Source organism: Hyperolius riggenbachi, chromosome 4 (assembly GCF_040937935.1).
Source record: "Hyperolius riggenbachi isolate aHypRig1 chromosome 4, aHypRig1.pri, whole genome shotgun sequence".
NCBI classification, from domain to species: domain Eukaryota; kingdom Metazoa; phylum Chordata; class Amphibia; order Anura; family Hyperoliidae; genus Hyperolius; species Hyperolius riggenbachi.
This window is the reverse complement of record NC_090649.1, coordinates 439,591,375-439,603,174: the sequence shown is the minus strand read 5'-3', so window position 1 is coordinate 439,603,174 and position 11,800 is coordinate 439,591,375.

Here is an 11,800-nt window from a genome sequence, read left to right as displayed (position 1 = left end):
CTTAAATTTCGTATTTTAAGCAAAATGCTGTATTAAAAACTGTACGTCGTTGTGTGTTTAAATGTACCTTACGGCCATTGCGTTACTTTTATGCCTTTTGCATTGTAAACGTTAAAGATTGTTTATATTGAAACATTGTTAATACATATTAAACCTGTTACACCAAGATGTGGATATGTTGTAAATTACTAAATATGGCCATGTGCATTGTTTTCAATTACGCAATATTATGAGCATTGGTAAAATGTTTGAAAATACAGTGAACAATACAATTACTAATGTTAAAATTGTGTAATTTTCAATAAACACTAGTTCTTTGGATGAAAATAGTATTGCAATCGATTTTTATTGTACAAATTAAAAGTTAACATTCACTGTTTTTAAATATGTATTTGACAAGATTTCACAGTGAAGTGTTTGATGACTATTTTTTCTAAAATAATGTTTCAGTTGGTCATCAGGTACTTCATTGCATTTATGTAATTCTATCTATTAGGGCTAGTTTACACTGCATGCTGATTAGATGACGAATGGATGTTGAAAATTTGACTCAAATCAAACTGTATTGGCCTGATTCCATGAAATGCAATTTTTCTTATTCATATTTTCACAAAGGTATTTATTGTAGTCAGTTTATCTGCATCCATTCTGTGTGTAGTGGAAAAAGGCCCTTTCAATTTTATTTGGCTATCAATAAGTAACTAACACTTGCTGTAACATAAATATAAGCTGCTGTTTGAGAAACAGTACAATGGGTTATATAATGCACCTTGTTTATCTATGAACCAAGTAATATAATAAATCATGTGTCTTCTCCCATGCACATTCATGTCAATTAGTCCATCGCTGTCCCAATCCACCACATACAAATTGTACTATGAGTCCTGCTAATTAAGCCAGTCAGTGGTATCCTTCCACCGTGCCACTTACACAAGCATTAAGATTGTACACATGCGCCGTAGTGGTGCGCATGTGTAGTACCCCAAGGAGACATTGTGTGTACATGCACAATTCTCAAGACAGATTGAAATACCTTGACTTTTACATAAATCTCAAGGTAGTAGAGGAGGACATTGAGGAACTTATTAGGTTCACTTTCTTACACAGCACTACTATACTCTAGTATGCCCATGCCTAACAGCTCCAGGTAATCCACTAACAATGTTGTGCACATTGAAGACAGAGGTCTTATCTATCACACATAAAACTATTTTCCAGTGAGCTTGAACCAACGTGTAGTAAAGGTGGAATTGAATAATTTTCTTTGTGAGTACATGCACATCACTGTTACATATAGCAAAATTATTAATGCTAAGGCCTGAATCCTTTTTCAATTGTGCTCTAAGAATGTAAAATAGAGTATAATTTTCAAATATTAACCTGCATCGTACCCATACATAATTCATTCATTCATTTAATCAAATTTACATTACATAGGACCTGTTACCTGTTCTTGGTTCCACTCTTTAACATTTGAATGGAGTGCAGGAGTGACAGTTGAGTGTTAAGTAGGTATGATGCAGTGCGGCCTATGCCAGCATTGTGTGATTAAATAGAGTGCAGGAATAACAGTGGGTTGGTAGGTATGATGCAGTGCGGCCTATGCCAGCATTGTGGGGTTGAATGGAGTGCAGGAGTGACAGTGGGTTGGTAGGTATGATGCAGTGCGGCCTATGCCAACATTGTGTGGATAAATGGAGTGCAGGAGTGACAGTGGGTTGGTAGGTATAATGCAGTGCGGCCTATGCCAGCATTGTGTGGATAAATAGAGTGCCGGAGTGACAGTGGGTTGGTAGGTATGATGCAGTGCGGCCTATGCCAGCATTGTGTGGATAAATGGAGTGCAGGAGTGACAGTGGGTTGGTAGGTATGATGCAGTGCGGCCTATGCCAGCATTGTGTGGATAAATGGAGTGCAGGAGTGACAGTGGGTTGGTAGGTATGATGCAGTGCGGCCTATGCCAGCATTGTGGGGTTGAATGGAGTGCAGGAGTGACAGTGGGTTGGTAGGTATGATGCAGTGCGGCCTATGCCAGCATTGTGGGGTTAAATAGAGTGCAGGAGTAACAGTGGGTTGGTAGGTATGATGCAGTGCAGCCTATGCCAGCATTGTGGGGTTGAATGGAGTGCAGGAGTGACAGTGGGTTGGTAGATATGATGCAGTGCGGCCTATGCCAGCATTGTGGGGTTGAATGGAGTGCAGGAGTGACAGTGGGTTGGTAGGTATGATGCAGTGCGGCCTATGCCAGCATTGTGTGGATAAATGGAGTGCAGGAATAACAGTGGGTTGGTAGGTATGATGCAGTGCGGCCTATGCCAGCATTGTGGGGTTGAATGGAGTGCAGGAGTGACAGTGGGTTGGTAGGTATGATGCAGTGCGGCCTATGCCAGCATTGTGTGATTAAATAGAGTGCAGGAGTGACAGTGGGTTGGTAGGTATGATGCAGTGCGGCCTATGCCAGCATTGTGTGGTTAAATAGAGTGCAGGAGTGACAGTGGGTTGGTAGGTATGATGCAGTGCGGCCTATGCCAGCATTGTGTGGTTAAATGGAGTGCAGGAGTGACAGTGGGTTGGTAGGTATGATGCAGTGCGGCCTATGCCAGCATTGTGTGGTTAAATGGAGTGCAGGAGTGACAGTGGGTTGGTAGGTATGATGCAGTGCGGCCTATGCCAGCATTGTGTGGTTAAATAGAGTGCAGGAGTGACAGTGGGTTGGTAGGTATGATGCAGTGCGGCCTATGCCAGCATTGTTTGGTTAAATAGAGTGCAGGAGGGATATTGGGGTGGTAGGTAGGTAGGTATGATGAAGTGCAGTATATGCCGAAGTGTATGCCGAAGTGTATGGGAATAAAAAAATGATTATTGAATAAATGCAACAAAAAAATGTTACAGTGTTGAGTAAATTAATTATCAGGATCTAAAAACAAAGGGTGTGAAATCGTGTGAAAACAAAACATAGCAAATGCAATGGAATAGTTTTACAAAACATACATTTAAAAAATGCTTTATTTTATAGCTTATCCTTATGCTGACTACTGAATTGAAACAATTATTTATTATAAATCTTAATAATAAAATAAAGATGAGTAACATGCAGAACTGTATAAATTTTAACAAAGTGGATGGAGCAGCTTCATAGTACAAACTAACAGAAATAAAGAAATGAAAAGGGAAGTATATATAATCATACTATTATATAACTTTAATCAATTAATTAAATAATTTCTAAAATTAAATTTTTATTAAGGATAATATTGTTAGATAATGTTCAATGAAAATAGGTATCAGGAAAGAAATGAACTTATAATAAATCTGATTATGACATTTTTTAATTTAAAAAAATTATTTTATAATATACAGGTTTACCTTAACGGTAAATAAGGATCAGCATGTTCCTGTTAAGGAAGTAGCAAATAGGTAAACAACAATAAGTGCCTACATGTAATGTAAATAGGTAAACGTTACATAAAGATAAGCGCATACGGGATAAATGTAGGTTTTTTTAACGGTAAATAACGATAAGCGCATGTCGGCTAAGTTGCAGTCATTTAACAGTAAATAACGATAAGCGCATCCCGCCTGTGTAAGTTCTTTAACGGTAAATAACAATAAGCGCATGTAGGATAGGGGGTTTAAAATATTTAACATTAAACAACGATAAGCGCATCCCGCCTGTGTAAGTTCTTTAACGGTAAATAACAATAAGCGCATGTAGGATAAGTTTAAAATATTTAACAGTAAATAACGATAAGCGCATCCCGGCTATGTGTTAGTTCTTTAACGGTAAATAACGATAAGCGCATGCCGGATAGAAAGGAAGGTCTTTAACAGTAAATAACAATAAGCGCATACGGGTTAACGGCAATGCCGTGCGCCATTATTCATAGGCGCCATTTTCGTATGAATGCGGCCGGAGGGCTTATCAGGCCCAGATGTACAGACCTCCAGGCTGCAGCAGGATAAACATGAGCCAATGTTATGAAAACATGCTCACAAGTGCATTAAACAATAGTCTTAGGGACATATTACCTCATTTACGGGGTAATAGGAGAGGGAATGCCATATTTGGCTTGTCCCACCTGAGCAGGTGCGGACCGTGTCCTCTATCACCTGCTGTTATCAGTCAATTGCATGCAATGGGGACTGGGCCGTCCCTGCTGGATGATGTCACGTTTAACTCTTTAGAGGCTAGTATAAAACAGCCGTCGGGCTCCAGAGAGCCACTTCTGACTGCTGACTTTCTACTTTCCTTCTTGTAACTTACATTATCTGTATGCTGTATATACGCTAAGTGCAACGTATCCTAGATTATAAGATAAAGCCTGGACCATTCACCAGGGATGGCCCAAGTCTGCATGGAATGCATAAGATTCTACAAACCGATTGTTTTGCTGAGGTAACGAAGATTGCTGATCACATCTGTATATCTGTTTTCTGAATAAACACCTTAACATTTGAAGACGTCTAAGCAGTTCTATCTCTGGTGCTGTTGCTGTGATGAGTGTCAAGTTATCACACTTTGGGCTTGACTCACAAAGCCGTGCAAACTGTTTAGCACGGGTGTGCTAAACAGTTAGCACGTGAAGTGCCGTTCGCAGACTTTTGTGCGCGCAAAGTGCCGCGATTTGTGCGATCGCGGACTTTTGCGCGCGCAATTATCACGGCAAATGGCGCAAGCAAAAGTCCGCGATCGTGCGAATTGCGGCACTTTGCGTGCGCAAAAGTCTGCGAACGGCACTTCACGTGCTAACTGTTTAGCACATCCATGTGTGACAACTGAAGAGGCAGCCGCGGCAAACAGCACCGCCGTCGTGGCAGCCTCCATTCCCGCACCCGTCCCTCCGGCGTCTAGGACGCCGAGGTCGGGTCGTCACTTAGGTAATGGGGTCCCAGTCTCACACGGCCGCGCGCACAGACGGGACCTTTATGCTGGAAGGAGGCTGGTCAGCTGACCAGCGGATCAGCTGACCTCAGAGGAGACTCACGGCACCCAGGATTGGCTGATTGCAGGGGGGCATGCCAGTGAGGTCTCCTCTGCTTCTTAAGTCTCTGGTCTTCAGTCTGGCGCTGTCTGGTGTCGTGAATGCCTCGTGTGTTAGCGCTCAGACCTTAGATTAGATCCCAGGTGTTGAAACCAAGGAGTTTACACCTAGTCTAGGATATTGTTTATATTGTTATTAATTCCTGTGTATGACTCTGGCTAAACTCTGACTCTGATCTCGCTTACTGATTCTGTACCTCTGCCTATCTGCCTCAAGTTGCTGAACCTCTGCCCGATTTCCGTTTACTCTTCTGCCTTACGATTCTGCTCTGATACTGTCTTCTCTGTTGATGACCCTTGCCTGTTTGACCATTCTGCTCACCAGTGGGCCCTCGCCACTGGTGAGGTGTTAGCTTAACCAGCTCCTCTGGTGAAGTTGCTCTACTAGGCTGCAGTATAGCCTTAATCGCCTGCTCCTCAGGTGATCAGAAATTGCAGTGTTATTTGTAACGCCTGCTCCTCAGGTGTCCTCTAGGCTGCAGTACAGCCTTAATCGCCTGCTCCTCAGGTGATTTGTAATTGCAGTATTGTTGTAATCGCCGATCACTGGGTTGCAGTACTTTCTGAATCACCCGCTCCTCGGGAGATTCTATCTCTTCAGTTCCAGTATCCCCAGCGTGCTGGGGTTTGTACTTTATTATACGGGCAGTACGCCGATAGTATCTCACCAGTCTCTCTGGTGAGGTCTCGCTAAACTATTAAAGTTATCGTACTCCCTCACACGGTCAGTGAGCCGATAGTACCTCACCAGCCCCTCTGGTGAGGCCTTGTTATTCTATTCAAGTTCTGAACTCTATTACATGGTCAGTGTATTGTTAGTACCTCACCAGCCCCTCTGGTGAGGCCTTGTCAAATTATTAGTCACGGTTGCACCAAGCACTACATACTCAGATCCTTGTGCTGCTATACTGGTATTATTGGTGATTCTGCAGATCACACATAATCAGGTATAGCGTCTGCATTATTGGTGATTCTGCAGATCACCAAATAATCAGATATCTGAGCTGCGACACCCAACCGTTACAGAACACCAGACCAGAAAAATATGGAGACGCTCTGCAGTCGGGTCGATGTATTAGCCACCACTGTTAATGAACTTATTAAAACAGTTAACGCGCAACAGACTCAGATTGAACAACTAACTGAGTCAGTTAACTGCTTACTGGACCCTAATACTCGAGTGTCACCCCCTTCTGTGATCGAACCGAGGGTGCCCCCACCTGAGAAGTTCTCAGGGCAACGCTCGGATTTTCGTAATTTTAAGCATAGATGTTTGTCGTATTTTAAATTACGACCCGTCTCTTCTGGTACAGAGGGTCAGAAGGTCACCTTTATTAAAACATTGTTGTCTGGAGATTCGCAATCTTGGGCTTATAGTCTTCCTACTGGGCATGAGGCTTTGGTCTCAGTAGAAGAATTCTTTAAGGCTATGGCCGTGATCTACGTCGATCCTGATTTGGCAGTAACCTCTGAAAGGAAGTTAAAAACCCTCAGGCACTGACACAGTCCAGTTGAGGTTTATGCTGCTGAGTTCAGGAGATGGGCGGTGTCAGCCAGGTGGGGGCAGTACGCACTTTTAGATTGCTTTCTATCGGGATTGTCTGATGCCGTGGCTGATCTCATGTTGGGTCATCCAGAGCCCAAGACCCTGGATGAGGCCATATCTTTGGCCATCAAGATTGATAGGCGAGTTCGCTATCAAAAGCAAACTCGGTCTAAGCCCTCAAGAAGCTTCTCTTCTTGCACTTTCTCAGCTCCTACGCCTTCCTCTCCACCTGCTGACGAGCCAATGCAGATTGGACAGGCCAAGCTCTCAGAAGTTGAGAAAAATAGAAGGCGTGTAGAGAAACTATGTTTGTATTGCGCCGACAAAGGGCACATGGTTTCTGCCTGTCCTAAAAAGGCGGAAAACTCTATCGCCTAGGAGTAGCTGGAGGTACTACCCTAGGCGATCCAGAGTTACCTCTAAATAATAAACGTGTGTTGCTTCCATGTACTATCACCTGGGAGGGTCAGGTTCACACTACTCAGGCTTTTATAGACTCAGGTTTCGCTGTAAATGTCATGTCAAGAAAATTCGCTAACCAATTTGTGTTTCCTTTGATTCCTGTTGGGGAACAGATTAAAATTACTGCTGTGGATGATTCTCTACTGCCACTCACCATCACTCAGACTCCTGTATTGTTATGCAAGATTGGGGCCCTGCACAGAGAACAAATGCAGTTTTTGGTGTTAGAGATGTCCACATCCACATTCATCCTGGGGATGCCGTGGTTAAAGAAACACTCCCCGGACATTGATTGGAGTACCAGACAGTTAATAAGCTGGTCACCATACTGCCATGTACACTGTTTAGAGCAGATTCCCCTCGCCGCTACTGAAGCGCAAGTAGAGGAAACCATTGAGCAGGATTTAGAACCCTCTGGGGAAGAGGTTGAGTTGGATTGGGCATCAGAGCTGGGCCCTTTTCAACAGGAGATTCCTGAAGGCAAACCAGAGGGGGCTCTTTTTGTTCCCCTCCAGTTCAGATTTAAGGTCTTGCAAGCATTTCATGCCCAGCACGGTCACCCGGGAGTGGCTCGCACTCAGGAATTATTAAGTCGAAGTGTGTGGTGGCCCTCAATCAGTTCTGATTGTAAAGAGTTCGTGGGAAGCTGCGCCGTTTGTGCCAGGAGCAAGGCTGTATAGGCGAGCGCCTGCCGGCACCTTACAGCCTCTTCCAGTGCCCGAGGAACCTTGGACCCATGTGTCCATGGATTTCGTGGGTGAACTGCCTCTCTCTGAGGGTAAAACGGTCATATGGGTGGTGGTCGACAGGTTTAGTAAGATGGCACACTTCATCCCCTTGAACAGACTCCCCTCTGCACAGGAATTGGCAGAGCTGTTCGTACTCCACATCTTCAGGCTGCATGGGATTCCCCAGGATGTGGTGTCAGATAGGGGAGTCCAGTTCACTTCTCGCTTTTGGAAAGCGTTTTGTCATCAAATGGGGATGAAGTTATCAATTTCCTCCGGCTACCACCCACAGACCAACGGTCAGACCGAGAGAGTAAACCAGGCCCTTGAGCAGTTCCTCAGGTGTTATGTGGCTGATACCCAGACTGATTGGGTTAAGTTTTTACCCTATGCCGAGTTTGCCCACAATAACTTGAGGTCTGCATCATCAGGGTTCTCTCCGTTCCAGATTGTTACGGGGAGATCACCCAAATTTTCACCACTGCCAGTGGTGGCATCACCATTTTCAGCTCTGGAACACTGGTCAGAGACCATGGGAAACATCTGGAAAAAGGTGAAAGGTAATTTAAGAAAAGCTTTTTCGGTCCAGAAAAGGCAAGCCGACAAAAGACGTTCTGTGGAATGGAGATTCGCACTGGGAGATTTGGTGTGGATTTCCACTCGGCACCTGTCCTTAAGGCAGCCCTCTGTTAAATTGGGTCCCAAATTTATAGGGCCCTATCCTGTTTCTAAGAAAGTGAATAATGTTACCTACATGGTGTCGCTTCCACCCAGTTTCAGGGGTGGTAGGACGTTTCACGTGTCACTTTTGAAACCTGCTGTGTATGTGGATTCCTCTCCTCCCCCCCTGTGGTAGTCAATGGAGAACCCGAGTACGAAATAGAGCAGATCTTGGATTCGCGACGGGTGCGTAATTCCTTGCAGTATCTGGTCCACTGGCGAGGGTATGGGCCAGAAGAAAGATCGTGGGTACCACTCTCTCGCATGCATGTGGAGGAACTCAGGGAGGAGTTTCATAGGTTGAATCCTGATAGGCCGGGTGGTGCGTGTTCGGGGTCCATGCCTAGAGGGGTGGCACTGTGACAACTGAAGAGGCAGCCGCGGCGAACAGCACCACCGCCGCGGCTGCCTCCATTCCCGCACCCGTCCCTCCGGCGTCTAGGACGCCGAAGTCGGGTCGTCACTTAGGTAATGGGGTCCCAGTCTCGCGCGGGCGCGCGTACAGACGGGACCTTTATGCTGGAAGGAGGCTGGTCAGCTGACTGACGGATCAGCTGACCTCAGAGGAGACTCACGGCGCCCAGGATTGGCTGATTGCAGGGGGCGTGCCAGTGAGGTCTCCTCTGCTTCTTAAGCCTCCGGGCTTCAGTCTGGCGTTGTCTGGTGTCGTGAATGCCTCCTGTGTTAGCGCTCATGTCACAGACCGCAAGGCCTGTCTGCGGATGGGGTCAATCGGTCAGCGTCAGAAATCCTCTCACACGGTCATTTTGTTCATCATGAAGGGTAACCTGAGTTCGCAATTTGATGAACCGACTCGCGGAGGGAGCGTTCGGATGCCAACGGATTCACCTCACACATACAGTTCAAAGATCTGCCACCAAGCAAGTCACACAGCCCGCTACTGTAATTATACTAGGACTTTGAGAATGCTCTGTTAACCCTTTGTGGTATGCAGGAATCTGGGTCAGATCGGACTATCTGAGCCGGAATCACGCATACGGGTTATAAATGTATACCTGAGCACAGGGTAGTGATTTCAGGAGAATAGGTACGATTGTGTATGTTCAGCAACAGGTCATAACCACTAAACGATTTTTAAAACGTTTAATAACAAAATTGCATTACATACAGTTATATACACCAATTAACATATACACACAGAGCTTAAAAACAAAAAGGAATAAAATCAGAAAATTCTTATTTAGTTAGCTGAGCAGTCCATTTGAAGAATGAAGAAAAAGAGTCCAGTTTAAAAGTAGGCATTCAGGTTAAGAGTCCTTGAACACAGCAGGCGCTGGCTCTCCTTAAACGCCTGCATGGACGTTCCTGGTCGATGGAATTTGGAGAATTGGGTGGGTTTGGTCCCGCCCCACTCTTATAGGACCTGAGTTTTGGGCTGTCCCTACCTGGAAAGTAGGTGTGTTTAAGGCGGGGTTACCTCTTAATCAGCAGGTTGCCGCCCCCCAGACTCACAGCAAAAAATGTACCAATTATTAATAATCTGTGTGACTCCGCCCCAGATTGGCGCATCGCAAATCCGAGACTATATTTATAAGCAGACTATATTTATTAAACGAAGCTCTACACAGGCCGGATAAAGTGGTTTCTCTACTGATTCCTAATAGCCAGAAAATTGCACTTCAGGTGAATGATAGAACTGATTTCTAGGCATCAGGAAATGTCATTTTTGTCTTGCTGTGCCAAGGCTATTTTGAATTATTAATAAATTAAAGTTCTCTTTGTTTGAGTCTATGAGCTTGGAGGGAACTTTTATCTCAGCCAGTTTGAGCTGGCTTGGGGGAGATGAGCTGTGTAGCCAAATGGCTTTACCCAGGGGGGTTGACCTGGTGTGAAATTCTTTTCCAACCTGACACAGGATGTGAGGGTGAGGGGCTGTTGCTCTCAGTAAGAAGAGCAAAAGAAAGGTATTTGTGTTATTCTACACAGGACTGACAGTAATTGTGCAGGACCATATGAAAATCGTTGGCGATTGCACACCACTTTCCGTAATGTTCGCCACAGCTCAGACCTTAGATTAGATCCCAGGTGTTGAAACCTAGGACTTCACCAGTGGTGCTCAGCAGAGCTCGAATATTCGAGTAGCTCGAATATTCGAGCTCTTTTTCAGCTATTCGAGCTCGGTATTCGAGCTCCGAATAGCTGGAGCTATTCGAATGGGCTATCCGAGTACACTCGAATAGCCCATTCACTATTCGAGCTATTCGAGCAACCCGGCGCTATTCGAGCTCGGTACCGAGCTCGAATAGCGTCATAGCCCAGATTGATGTCCTTAGAGCCAATCAGAGGGCTCCCAGGCCCTCTGACGGCAGCCAATCACAGAGGGGGACCCTGGCCAGCCCCTACCCTATAAATAGCGGCCGCCATGTTCCGTTTCTCCATGCTTGCCTGAGACTTGTACAGAGAGAGAGTTGCTCCTTTGTGCTTTGGCTTAGCAAGTGCTCTATTGTGATCATTTACCTAGCGTTTTTGCTCACCTACACCTGCCATATACACCTATATTGTTGTTAGTTAGATAGACATTGTATTTTAGTTAGTAGCTTGTGTGTTACATTAGAGACAGGCAGCTGCTGCAAGCTTACAGGTTTAGGCCTCAGGGGGGCCTTGCCTCTGTGGGCAGCTGTCCTCTGTTTATTTCTCTCATCTATACCAGTATTTCTGCTGTCCTTTACTAATAGTATTGTAGTTATACTGTACTAGGAGTAGGACACTCACTGACTGTCACTGTTTATAGGCTACTAGCTAGCTCCTGCGTGTGTGCACTCACTCACTGTCTGTGTGTACACACACTCTATTTCCTTCTGATTACTGATAGATTATTGTTAGTTAGTTGTACTTACTTACTACTTACTCTTACTGTACCCGTAGGGACACTCACTGTCACTGTTCATATAGGCTACTAGCTCCTGCGTGTGCGCACTGCACTCACTGTCTGAGTGTACACACACAACACACACTCTATTTCCTTCTGATCGCTGATTGATTATCGTAATTAGTTAGTTCTACTTACTGTTACTACTTACTCTTACTGTACTAGGAGTCTAGGACACTCAGTCACTGTCCATAGGCTACTAGCTCCTGCGTGCGTGCACTCACTGTCTGAGTGTACACACACCCACACTCCATTTCCTTCTGATCGCTGATTGATTATCGTAATTAGTTAGTTCTACTTACTGTTACTACTTACTCTTACTGTACTAGGAGTCTAGGACACTCAGTCACTGTCCATAGGCTACTAGCTCCTGCGTGCGGTCACTCACTGTCTGAGTGTACACACACCACCCA